This window comes from Carettochelys insculpta, chromosome 6 (assembly GCF_033958435.1).
Source record: "Carettochelys insculpta isolate YL-2023 chromosome 6, ASM3395843v1, whole genome shotgun sequence".
Classification (NCBI taxonomy): domain Eukaryota; kingdom Metazoa; phylum Chordata; order Testudines; family Carettochelyidae; genus Carettochelys; species Carettochelys insculpta.
Genome location: NC_134142.1, coordinates 26,665,265 through 26,679,354, shown reverse-complemented (window position 1 = coordinate 26,679,354; position 14,090 = coordinate 26,665,265).

The window sequence follows — 14,090 nt, the reverse complement described above, 5'->3', positions numbered from 1 at the left end:
AGTTTACTTCAAAGTAAGAGGAAATGTGTGAAGATGCTCCACAGGCTACTTCAAAGTAGCATCTAACTTTGAACTAAACTTCAAAGTTAGTTCCTAGTGTAGATGCACCCTATGGCTACGTCTACACTAGCCCCAAACTTCGAAATGCAAAGTTTACTAATGAAGCGCTGAAATGCATATTCAGCACTTCATTAGCATGCGGGCGGCCACGGCGCTTCAAAATTGACACGGCTTGTCGCCGCGCGGCTCGTCCCGACGGGGCTCCTTTTCGAAAGGCCCTCACCTACTTTGAAGTCCCCTTATTCCTATGAGCAGATTCCTTATTCCCAGATCTGCTCATGGGAATAAGGGGACTTCAAAGTAGGCAAGGGCCTTTCGAAAAGGAGCCCCGTTGGGACGAGCCGCGCGGCGACAAGCCGTGTCAATTTCAAAGCGCCGCGGCCGCCCGCATGCTAATGAAGTGCTGAATATGCATTTCAGCGCTTCATTAGTAAACTTTGAAATGACCATTTGCGTGGCCATTTCGAAGTTTGGGGCTAGTGTAGACATGGCCTATGAGTGCTTGTGCTATGTGTGACAGGATATGGCTTAGGTCAAAATGCTGAACTTTCATAATCATCATCACATTCCCATTATACTTATGGGCTATGTCTACACTAGAGAGTTTTGTGGACAAAACTGAGGATTTGTTGATATAACTTGGAGAATTTTGTTGACAGAGACACATTCTTAGGAGCTTAACTTTATGCAGTCAGGTTTGAAAATTGTGGATATAACTTTCAGGCCTGTAATTGGTTTATTATTTGCATAATGATATATGGAATCATGCTTTCACCAAGAAAATATTTTTCTTTCAATGAAAGACTACTCTTTTATTATTTTGTAACAGAAATTATTAATACACTTTGGCCCATTCTGAGACAATTGAGCCAGACTGTGAATAGAAGAATTGCAGTGTCAGCTCATTTCTAGCTATATTTCAAAATGGGTATCATGCATTTTTGAAAAAAATAATCTAGACTCTTAACCACTCATTAAAAGCCTGAGACCCCTTACTCACACCAAGTAGCGCCTCATTCTCAGAGCTGCATTAGTCTCTGACTGATAAGACAGTAATCTATTGAATTTGTGTTCCATTTAGAGTTTACTAGGTGCCCTTTGAGTCATGTGGCACAAAAATACCATTGCTTTATAAAAGCATTTTCATAAAGAACTCATAAAGATAGATGTTCGGATTCTCAAATTCTCCATTCATGAACCAAGCAGAGGGAAGAAAGGCACAATGTGATTTTTCCCTCTTGCTTAGGTATATTTACCTTAAATCTAAGTCCAAGGTAGAAACCATATTCTCTTGGAAAGAGTAAAGAAAATATCTCTGTGAACTCCATTTGTGTTAGCTTCTTTTAAACAAGCACCACTTCATGTGCCAAAATGTGTGTGTGTAACCGATGTGGAATAAAGTCCATGTGAGTCTGAGCTGTAATCAGCAAATTCATATGAACACTCAGCCTAATACTAAACCCAGGCGTTAACAGAGGAAAATGCATTCCTAGAGACTCATTCCTTTGGAAAAACGAGTTATGCAAGTAAGTGGCATTTTGGTTATAGAACTTACATGGAAACTGGAGCACATAGGGGAATTGTTAGTGTTCAATTAAACACCCCTTGTCTATGATGGGGGAGAGGAAAAGTTTTTTTCACTATTTATCATTCAGAATTGTTGCACTACAGTGGCAAAAAGCACTTTTTCTGTGTTCTGAAGTGATCACTGATTACTTTTATGTCACCAGTGCATTCTTTGGGAACAGTGGGCTTGGAAAGACTATTACATCTTCATGGTTAAAGTTGCAGCTAAGTTCCACTATAAGGTCTTATTTAGCTCCCTACTTTCATCACACACACAGAGCAAATTTTGAAGAAGAGTGGTCATTATTTCATACTGCTTTTGAGTTACAGATCAAAAACACTAAAGAAACAAACCAACCAACAAATACCCAATGTGAAAAACAAGACATTTGCATTCCCATCATTCAAATTGACTTCTTACAGCAATTTACAACTTTTGCCAAAATGACACAGCTCAGAAAAAGGCGTAGGGACTGGAAAGCATTTTAATACACAACGTAACACTCTACATCCATGGGGGAAAGGATGGTGTTATCAGGAAGTTTTCTGACGTTTTGTAATTTGAAATTACATTAGAAAACTTCCTGATAACACCATCCTTGCCACCATGGATGTAGAGGCTCTCTACATTACTATTCTACATGATGATGTACTACAAGTGATCAGGAATGCCATCCCTGACATTACCACAGCTAGTCTGGTGTCTGACCTATGTAATTTGTTCTCACCCACAATTATTTCCAATTTGGGGACAACTTATACCTCAAGATTAGTGGCACTGCTATGGGCACCCTTGTGGTCCCAAAATAAGCAAATATATTTATGGCTGACTTAGAACAACGATTCCTCAGCTGTTGTCCCCTATTACACCTCCTTTACTTATGATACATCAATAACATCTTTATTGTTAGGACCCATGGTAAAGAGACTCTGGAAGAATTCCACAGAGACTTTAATAATCTGCACTCCACCATCAACTTCAGCAGCGAACAGGGGGCAGCAGCTAACAGGGAAGGGAGTTTGCTTCTGGGCAAAGAGTCCTAGAGGAGCTTGGGTGAGTGTGGGATTTGGGGAGCTGTGTGGTGAGCTGGTGGGTGAATGTCTGTCTGTGCAGCTATGTTACTTTGCAGAGAAGGGCAGTTTGATCAGCTGTCTGTGTGCCTGAGCTTGTGTTGTGCAGAGAGGAGCAGTTTGCAAGGTGTGAACTGGGGGAGTTCCGTGCCAGGTGAGCCTTCAAGGGCTGATTAGACTGGAGGCAAGGCTTTCAGCCAGGCCTCACCAGCTAGCAGCTCCCTCTATAAGAAGGGAGCTTTCAGCGAACACTGTGAGCAGCTAACAGGGAAGGGAGTTTGCCTCTGGGAGTTTGCCGAGGGAAGAGCCCCGTGTTTGTTGTCCTCTTCAGGTATGGTGTTCCACCTGTGCCCTGCAAGGCAGCACTATCGGGAAAAGGAGTCTCTGAAGAGAAGAGCCTGAAGAGTGATGAGGGAAGGTGGACCTGGGGGCACTGAGAGCAGCTGGGGGGAGAGGGGCCAGTGCAGTGAGGGGGGCAGACATGGGAGCAGATGGGGGTAGTGGGTTGGGGAGGGTTCTATGGTGATGGTAGCTGGGGGGGGACAAAGGTGGGGAGGAGGGTCCTGGGGATATGAGGTCATTGCTCCACAGGTAGCTATGGTGACTTGTGGTAACAGGGAGGTATGAAGTAGTGGGATCCTTAACCACATTCTCCACACCCCACTGCCTTGTGGGTTATCCTGGGAAGGAGAAAGGCTAAGGGAGTAAACCCTGACAGAAAATCCGGAGTGGAGTCCGAAGGCGGTTCGGTGTCAACTTCTGGCACCGTCCCGGCAACTCCTGCAGCTGAGCTGGTACCAGACATGGAGGTTATCCTCTCCTTTGGACTATATCAGTAAAGCCGAGAGGGGGACACTGGTGTCTGGGCAGCCCAGAGTCTCCATAATAAGTGCCCAGGCTCGTGCCCAGAGAGGTACTCCGGCATTGCTGAACAGCGTTGCATCAACACGGGAGGCAACAGATACCGGTTATAAGCTCTTGCTCGACTGGCGTAGAGAACGAGCGCCAGAGGTTGCCTTCGATGGTGAGAGAGATCCTCGCATCTCACTGGACAGTCACTGCCCGCCTCAAGCTGGGCAGCCCCAAGCCAATAGGGTACTGTCCCGCCACAGTTCACCTGCCTCGCTGGGTGCATGAGGCTTAAGGTTCCTGAACCTGACAAGTGACTGAAATTTGGGCACCAGGCAAACCAATAAGAAAATCAACAAGAAATGAGAAACATCAACAATTTAAGCTTGCTTGCTAGAATGTGCGGACCATGCTGACCAGCTTGACTGAAGATCTTCAGGCCATCAGCGACACCCAAAAGACCGCTGTCATCAACGAGGAACTGAAGATGCTCCGAGTTGATATCGCTGCACTGCAAGAGACACTACTCGCAGATTCGGGATCTCTAAAGGAAAAGGACTACACCTTTTTCTGGCAGGGTAAAGCCCAAGAAGAACCCACAGAGCATGGTGTTGGCTTTGGTGTCAGAAACACCCTTCTACAAATGGTGGAATTAGTCATGGGTGGATCAGAAAGACTTCTTCGGATCACGCTTCAAACTTGTGCCAGTCCTGTCCACCTGATCAGCGCTTATGCTTCAAACCTGTACGCCACACCAGAAGTAAAATACAAGTTCTACGACGTGCTTAGTGCTGCTGTAGTGCAAATACCTGCTCGTGAACAACTGTACATCTTGGGTGACTTCAATGCAAGAGTTGGAGCTGATTGGGCCTCATGGCCTTCCTGCTTAGGACACTTCGGTGTGCGAAAAATGAATGACAATGGACAGCGTCTCCTTGAACTGTGCACGTACCACAATCTGTGCATCACAAACACATTCTTCCAAACAAAGCCACAGCACAGAGTGTCGTGGAGACACCCACGCTCGAAGCACTGGCATCAACTAGATGTGGTCATCACTAGGCGTAATAACCTCAAAAACGTCCTTCTGACATGCGGCTATCATAGTGCTGACTGTGATACAGATCACTCGCTAGTTTGCTCCAAGCTCAAGCTGAGACCCAAGAAGCTGTACCGCTCTAAACCTGCTGGAAGGCCCCGCATTGATGCCAGCAAGACTGCAAACTCGGAGAAAGCTGAAAAGTTCAGAGAGACCATCCAGGAAAATCTGCACAGCGGCCCTGGGGGCGTCGATGCAACATCCAAATGGCAACATCTGAGGGATACAGTTTACAACACGGCCTTGTCGGTGTTTGGAAGAAGAGCTAGAAACACGAACGACTGGTTTGAAGCTAAGTCTGATGAGATGATTCCAGTCATTGAAAAGAAGCGCGCTGCACTCCTGGAGTACAAACGCTCACCGAGCCATAGTACCCAGCAAGCACTTAGAGAGGCCAGAAGAACAGTACAGCAGACAGCCAGGCGCTGTGCCAACAACCACTGGCTCCAGCTATGCAGCAGCATTCAGACCTGTGCCGACTTTGGTAATCTCAGAGGAATGTACGAGGGTATGAAGAAGGCATTAGGACCCACCCAGAACAAGATGGCACCTCTGAAATCCAAATCTGGTGAAGTCATCGCTGACAAAGCCAAACAGATGGAGTGCTGGGTTGAGCACTACTCCGAGCTGTACTCACACAAGAATGTTGTGGTTGACGCAGCCCTCGATGCCATCAAGCTCCTACCAGTAATGGATGAACTGGACCAAGAACCAACTGTGGATGAACTGAAGACAGCCATCGACAGCATTGCAGCAGGAAAAGCCCCTGGTCAGGATGGTATACCACCAGAGGTAATCAAATGTGCCGCGGACACACTCCTGGAACCCCTGCATGAGCTACTGTGCCTGTGCTGGAAAGAGGGTGAGGTTTCACAGGATATGCATGACGCTAACATTGTAACGTTGTATAAGAACAAAGGAGACAGAAGCGACTGCAACAACTACCGTGGAATCTCCCTCCTAAGCGTCACTGGTAAACTGTTCGCTCGCGTCATCCTTGGCAGACTCCAGAAGATTGCTGAGAGGGTGTACCCCAAATCACAGTGCGGATTCCGCGCAGAGAGGTCTACCGTTGATATGGTCTTCTCTCTAAGGCAGCTGCAGAAGAAGTGCAGGGAGCAGAGAAAGCCACTCTACATAGCCTTCATCGACTTGACCAAGGCTTTTGACTTGGTCAGCAGGGATGGTCTGTTCAAACTGCTCCACAGAATAGGCTGTCCTCCACGGTTACTGAAGATGATCCAGTCGTTCCATGAAAACATGAGAGGAACCATTCAATATGACGGCGCATTATCGGATGCTTTCAGAATCAGGAGCGGCGTCAAACAAGGATGCGTGCTTGCTCCGACATTGTTCAGGATCTTCTTCGCACTCCTCCTGAAGCATGCCTTTGGATCGTCAACAGAGGGTACCTTGCTGCACACAAGATCCGATGGGAAACTGTTTAACCTTGCAAGGCTGAAAGCTAAGTCTAAGGTGCGAGAAGTCCTCATCAGAGACATGCTGTTTGCAGACGATGCTGCTGTAGTGTCTCACACAGAAGACCAGCTTCAAAAACTGCTGGATCGGTTCTCCAAAGCGTGCAAGGACTTTGGGCTTACCATGAGCCTAAAGAAGACACACATACTCGGTCAGGATGTTGCTGAATCCCCATCAATTAGCATTGACAACTATATGTTAGAGGTTGTCCACGTGTTCGTTTACCTCGGGTCCACCATCACTGACACCCTGTCGTTGGACACTGAGCTAAATAGGAGGATCGGAAAAGCGGCCACAACTCTGTCCAGACTCAGCTAGAGAGTGTGGAATAACAACAAGCTGTACACTCACACCAAAATGCAAGTCTACAGAGCCTGCATCCTCAGCACCCTCCTTTATGGCAGCGAGACTTGGACCCTGTATGCCTGCCAGGAAAAGAGGCTAAACGTCTTCCACTTGCGCTGCCTCAGGCACATCCTTGGAATATCATGGAAGGACAGAGTGACCAACACTGCCGTCCTCGAGCAAGCTGGCATCCCAACCATGCACACCCTCCTCAGGCAGCGTCGACTCCGCTGGCTTGGCCACGTCCACAGGATGAACGAAGGAAGGATTCCAAAAGACATTCTGTATGGTGAGCTAGCCTCTGGCAAAAGACCTCCCGGACGCCCCCAGTTGCGTTACAAGGATGTCTGCAAGACAGACCTCAGAGAGGTAGACATCGAGCTGGACAACTGGGAAGATCTAGCAGACGACTGCAGCAGATGGAGGCAGGGGTTACACAAGGGTCTTCAGAAGGGTGAGATGAAGATCAAACAGCTAGCAGAGCAGAAAGCACAATAAGGACTTGCCAGACACCCACTACATCTGCAAGAGATGCAGCAAGGACTGTCACTCTCGTGTGGGTCTTTATAGTCACAACAGACGCTGTAAATGAAGTCCTCAATTGAAACTTTAAAGGGCGCGATCCATAGTCTATGCAGACTGAAGGATGCCTACTATTTCTCAGCAATGCAAAGACTTAAGTATCTTGTTCTAACTTATTCATGCTAATATTGTACTTCATAAAAGCCTCCATCAGGATCAGGGAGGGTTCTAGGTGATGCATGGGACAGAGTTGGCTTGGTTTTTAAAAGAACTACTTCGAACTGTTAGTGGCAGTAGCACTAACCCCCATCAGTTGAAAAGTTAGTTATGGATTACTTTTTGAAATAAAATCTAACTTTTATTGGGAGTTGCAAGATAAATAAAAACAGCTGGAAGGGAAAAGTCTTTAAATATTGTGACACGCTCCATAATGTTTCACTTAAAGTAAACATTCTTCTGGTTTTATTTTTTAGGGACTCCAGTCTGCACTCTCTCTTTCATGTGGGACAAGTGAAGTTGAAAGGAGACTTCAGTTAACACTGTGTATTGAAACAGCAAGCTTAAATGATATTACATTCAATATAGTTCCCCAAATCCTTCATGTTCTGTATAATAATTGGACCCATAACTTGTGCTTCTTCTCTCACTTTTATGTAACCTTCTAATTAGCTCTAGTTTTGAATTGTGAAAACAGAGTTTTGAACTGTGGATACAGAGTTCGGAAAATGCTCATGAGATCTCATCCCGCAATGGATTGCATTTTCTTCATGGAAACTGGGTTTAGATTATTAAAAGAACGTATTATAAGCTTCTCTGTGAATAGGGCTAGACTGGATCTTGTGTGGGTGGACAGGTAAGCGGGCACAAGACATTTATTCACTTTCAATACCCTTTACAATTTTCACCCATGTAAGGACCAAGTTATGATTTAACTTTCTGAACTTTTCTGAGTTCAGGAACAGCTATCTGCTAGTACCTAAGAACCACCTTAAAGAGGATAGAAGTGGAAGGAGCCCTGACTCTGGCTCATCTCCACATTGATCAATAGAAATGGGCAGGCAAGAAGAAGGTGAGCATGCCACAGCATAGACTTTCAGCCTGTACTGACCAGAGAATGGGGAGAGATTGCCCAGGCTACAATTACCAACCCTCCTGGTATCTCACAAGAATCAGCATTGATCTTCTAGTGACCAGTGAAAGCAATCCAGGATATTTTAATGGGATATTTTAAAACAATTGCATTACTTTGTATGGGGGAGTAGAAATTCCTGGCTTGTGCCAGAATTGGCATCCATAGTCCAGGGAAGAGAGGAAGGATTGTTCAATGGAGCTTTGAATTACCCTTCTCCCACCCCAAAAAAGTGGTAAGGTTTCATAGGGTTAAAAAGACAGATGCATGAGGTCATCCAATGAGAACTTACAATTATTAGGTGTTTTTGCTGGCCCTCAGTCATTCTTATGTACCATTCTCTTCTTCTCCCTCTTTCTGAGCACACCAGTTTTGCTGACAACCTCCTGATAGTCTTAAAGCATGTTTAATGTTAGTGCTTCTGGTGGTCTGCAGCTATGCTGTTAAATATTTAGCAAAGAAATCCTGTATCCAAAATGATAATTAGTCATTGGTGTTAAATTATTGTTAAAAATAAGCAACAAAAGGCAAAGCATTTTAAACAGTCTGATTTAGAATCTCTTCTCTCCTCAATTTCTTAATTTACATGTCATAGGGAATGGTATTGCCATCTTTTTAACAAATCACCATCAGCAGGGAACAAGGCTTTTTAGAATAAGAAGGAAAAAGAAAGTAAACCTTGAAGGTTTTGGTCATACCCGAGGGGAAAAAAAGGTAAAAGTTCCTTTTTCCCCTCTCACAATCACTTGTTTTTTTTCAATGGAATCATTTCTGAACACAGACTTTTCTTATAAAGTGAATATCTCTATATACATTGTCCAACAAATCTCTGTGGAAAAAAATCTTTTGTTTATTTTACTAATTTCCAATTGCAGTAAACTCCGTTTTATCCAATATTCATATAACCAGAACTCTCAAATAACCTGCACAAACATGGGAGCGTTCAAGCAATGCCACCCCATGGGGGCCAGCCTGCTCAGTGCTTGCTGTGCCTCTCTCTGAGCTTCTGGAGGGACTCACAGACCTGGGGATGCTGAGGTTCCCTGAGACAGATCCCAAGAGCTAGTGGGGCCGGTGGAGCTCCACCCCCAGCTGGCTCCTAGAACCAGGGCTGCTTCAGTTCCCTTGGCTCTGGGGGCGGAGCCACTGGCAGGGCTCCTCACCCTGCCGGCTCCTGGCCCCAGGGTTCTTCCACTCCCAGGGGTGCTGGGGTTCCCCTTGACAGTCCCCAGGCACTGGAGCTACCAGCAGAGCTCTGCTCCCCAGGCGGCTTCCAGCCCCAGAGCTGCTGGCAGATCTCCATGCCCCAGCAGACTTCCCCTGGCCCCAGGGCTGCTGAAGTTCCCCTGGCCCTGGCCAGGCTCCCTGGGGCTGGAGCTGCCAGTGGAACTGCATGCCCAGCTGAGTCCCAGACCCAGGGCTGTCTGGGATCGCCTGGCCTTGACTGGACGTCCAGGGCTGGAGCTGTTGGTGAAGCACAGCACCCTAGTTGGATCCCAGTCCCAGGGCTGCCAGCAGAGCTCAATGCCCCAGCACAGTTCCCCTGTCCCCAGGGCTGCTAGAGTTGCCATGGCCCCGGCAAGCTCTCTGGGGCCAGAGCTGCTGGTGGAGCTGCACTCCCAGCCCTGAGACTATTGCAGTTCCCCTGGCCCCAGCTGGGGTCCTGGGGCTGGGGCTGGAGCTGCTGGTAGAGCTCTGCACACTGGCCAGTTCTCAGCCCTGAAGCTGCTGGCAGAGTTCCCCCGGTCCCAGGGCTGTCAGTGGAGTTTCCTCAATCCCCCAGGACTGTCGGCGTTCCCTGAGCCCCAGCAGGCTTCCCGGGATGGGAGCTGCTCGTGGGGCTCTGTCTGTTTACTGTACATGTTCAAAACCTTACATTTCTATCAATATTTATAGGCTCTTGTAGTCATTTTTGAGACCTGTCACATTTTATCAGGGTGTCTTTCCTATTTTAAAATAGCGTGGGCCTCTTAATAGTCAGAAAGTATTTTTAAAGGGATAACGACAACAATGTAAACAAAGTTTCAGAGGCTTTTGCTTGCAAGTCTGTATGAAGACAGCTGGGAGATGTTAATAAATGCGGTCTTCTCACTGTTAGGTGCTAAGGATCTGTGATGGAAGATCTGCAAAGAAATCCTGGCACCACTGAGGTCAATGTGATTGACTACCTTGGAGCCAAGATCTCATGCCCAGTGTCAGTAACTGGAAACCTCATCCAGTGCTAGATGAGATCACAATTTAATTCTATGGTTTAATCACTAATTGATCCATAACAGTGCATTAAAAGTCTGATGTGTGTCCCAATTATTTGCATGTGAAAATGAGAAGGATGTATCCAAGCTATCTTCCCCTCCCTTTGCACATCAGTGGGGAACCAATACACTTCCACAAGAAGCCCCACAATGAGGGATGGGGAAAGGGTAGTAGAATGACCTTGCTAATCTCCTCCATTGGCCAGTTGAGCTGCCAGGAAAGAGAAGGGGAGGTATGCTGCAACCCTGAAGGAGTGTAGTGAATGCACTCCCCTTGCACATAGGCAAACTCAGTCTTCAGCAAGTGCTTAGTCTGAAATGGGAGCTAAAAATGGGGACTTTGTAGTTTAAAACAGGTATGTGGCATATTTTGTGAACCCACTAGATGCACTGTGTGTACAGAGAGGAGTTTGAGTTATATAACATTTAGTAGCACGCTGTCCTTCTTTCTCAGCTGTCTAATCGGGGAGGTCAGAGTTTCCCCTTTGTTATGAACAATGCCTTGGAGCAGCAGTCAGGCATCTGTATCGCCACATGCTGCTCTTTGGAAACAAAATTCTTCCAGCCTTTGGCATCAGAGCACTCAAGTGTGTGGGGACAAGAGAGCCAGGGAGAAGGACACCCAATAATCCATCATTTTTGGAATTCATTGCACCTAAATTTCGCTACCATCTTCTGTAGAAACAGACATTCTCCATTCAGAAAAGCTAATAATCAGCCAGTGTTGAACACAAAACAAAGATGAATTCATCTGACTGAAATGCACATTTTCACTTCATTTTGTAGACCTCATGTTAACCACAGTTATATTTTCAGAACACTACTTCCAAAAATTTGATAGGAAAATATACAGCTTTTTTTTTTCTTCATAACTGATTCTTCAGTTAGGATGAGGTAAAGGTGTTTGCTTCCATGACAATTCATTTACAATTGACAAGGCACTTTTAGAAGTTGGGTGAAGATGAAGAAAAGAAACAGGCCAGATCTAAATTAGTTTTAGGGCAAATAGATTCTTTTCAGATAATTCCCTAAGACTGCTGTAGAGAAATTAAATCTTGCTATAACAACACGGATGCAAAGAGCTTAGTTCTGTTTATGGTTATACTGGCATAAATGCTGTTCAGTGAAGTTATTCAAGTGCAAAAAATATTGTAATTGAGACAAACAGGTATGAACAGTGTACCAACTTGTCTAGTTATGCCAGTGACCAGCTGCAGAGAGTCTTACGAACCACAACATTTTGATCCAAGTTGGGATTCCAACACTCCTCCCATCCCAAACTGCGATTCTAATTTGGGTTCAGGCCTAAATCTGATTTCAAAGAAATATGCAGAATGGCTGGACGCACAATTTGCTGTAACAGTTAACATTTGAATCCCTTTTAGAGTGCTACATCTGGTTTGCTTGCCTGCCAAAAATAAAGTAGATCAGAAACCCTTCTCTTAAGTTAATTAAATGTGAGTCAAAATAGTCTCACTGGATTTATTACTGTCGCCCCCGTCAGAAGCCAAGAGAAAAGGGAAAATACTTTCTAATGGTCCAAATGTGCCTTTAAGGCTAAGAGAATGGGGGACTGCCCAGTGAGAGAATAAGCTTCAGTAGGAATTCCCCCCTCGGTTTCTAGAATTCAGGGAGAATTATCACACTGCTACCCGCTCCCTGGGCTGCAGTTATTTCTGCCTCTGCAGTTCTGGCTAGCACTGTCAGCTGATTTTGGAGCCATGATCCTTCTTGCCCCCTTTGATGTGGCCTATATTCCAGGAGCACATAGATGATGTAGTTCCTGGGGTGCAGGGAATGCTGGGACTGCAGCTGTATCCTATTACTAAGGCTGCTTCTAATGTCATCCTCTCTCCTCCACATCCCAGCTGGATACAATATGGCCCTAAATTAAGGGAAAGTGCCACTAGTATAACACATGTGAGGACAAGAAAGAAAAAATGTGATTCATCGTTCCCAAGCACTGTCAGGAAAGGGAGCGCAGCAAGACTCACAGTCTGAAGTGCAAAGGGATCTATATACAGCAAAGAAGTCCGAATTTGTCAAAGATTGTCCTTAATTTGCCAGTCCTTTCTGGTGCACTTCGTTCTAGTTAAGAAGACCATAACTCAGTGATAAAAGTGATTTGCTATTGAAATATGATAAAATGGCCTGCTAGTGCCAGGGAGAGCGGTCTGCTAATGTTAGCTAGTTATCTTATTTCAAGTTTAAAGTTTCTCACGGAAAAAAAAAAGAAAGAAAGAAAGAGAGGGGAGGGGGGGCTTTTTATGTGTTTGCCTTCACGGCTTTGGAGTGCTCGCTAATTCCATCTGTCCACAACAGAGCCATCGGAACGGCGAGAAAAAGCATTTCCATATGTGCAAATTAGCATCCAGCCTCTCTTAATCTGTGCAGTGCTCCTCTGAAGTAGATGGCACGGATCGCTGCCAAACCCACTAATGGCATTCAAATAAAGGACTTTATTGGCTTTAACTACCATGATTTTTTCCCTAGATTTAGAATATGTCACCCTTTATTTCATTTTAATTTATTTTTGTTCTGATATTGTCACTTTATATTTCTACCAATAAACAAAAGGAATCCACAATGCAGCTCTCCGATGTAAACAGGTTCCCCTTAAGATCCACTGTTTCACTTTCTACAAAAGATCTCCTTTAGATATTACACTGTAATCAACACCTAAAATGTATAATTTCTACTGCAGCCAGATTGTCTTTCCCTAGAAACTTCTTCCCAGTTCCTTTCCCACTTGGATGGCAGAGACTGGGGTGAGATGTGAGATATCTCACTTGGGATCCTGCCTGCATCATGAAGTCCCCATAAAAGGCATCTCTGCATGTGTGTGTGTGTGTGTGTGTGTGACAGAGAGAGAGAGAGAGAGGGAGAGAGAGAGAGAGAGAGAGAGAGAGAGTTTTGCTACTCTGTTTTTTCAAGCACTGGCCCATTAAAGGCTGCAACTCTGAAAAAGATGGAATGAAGTTCTGGCCCCACATCACTACCCTAGCTGACCACTATGCTTCTAGCAAAGGGCATTTGGCATAGATTTTGAATATTGTGCAACTGTATTATTTTAAGCTGAATATAAAAGAGATAATTTAATATGGAGATATAAGATGCACCATAATCAGGAGCCTTGTAATTGGAGTATCCTTCATATTAGTAATGGATCAGTCTATATTTTCACTTAACAGCATTCCTTCTGCTGCTGGCAAGGGTTAGGTAACCACACCTGGTGCCTAGTGAGCTCAGATCTTGCTGCGAATACCATGGTTGCTAATCTTGACTTGACTGGTGGTGCCAGCAATAAAACCACAGTCTCTTGTGTGTAGCTGACTCCATATGTTAGCCCCCTAGTCTGCTAAGTCACCACGCCAGCCTAAATTTAAAACATTTCTAAAGTGTTATACAATGCTGTAATAATGTTTTTACAAAACAAAAGCTGAGTGACTGGAAGCCACATTCAACCTATCAGAATCTTATTGAAAGAGGATTTCTGATTGTTGCAGAGGTGACCCAGCCACCATATATTCAGACATGCTTGTGCCCCTTTTGTCTTCTCGGAACATCTGTTAGATTACCTAGTAATATTGCTCATGTACCTGTTCTAGTTTTCAAGAGGCATGCTTGGCAATGGATTTTTAAAACTGTTTTCCAGGAGCATTTGCACTTTAAAGTTCATGAGGATTGCGTGCTAACAATAGCAACTTGAGGTTTCCAG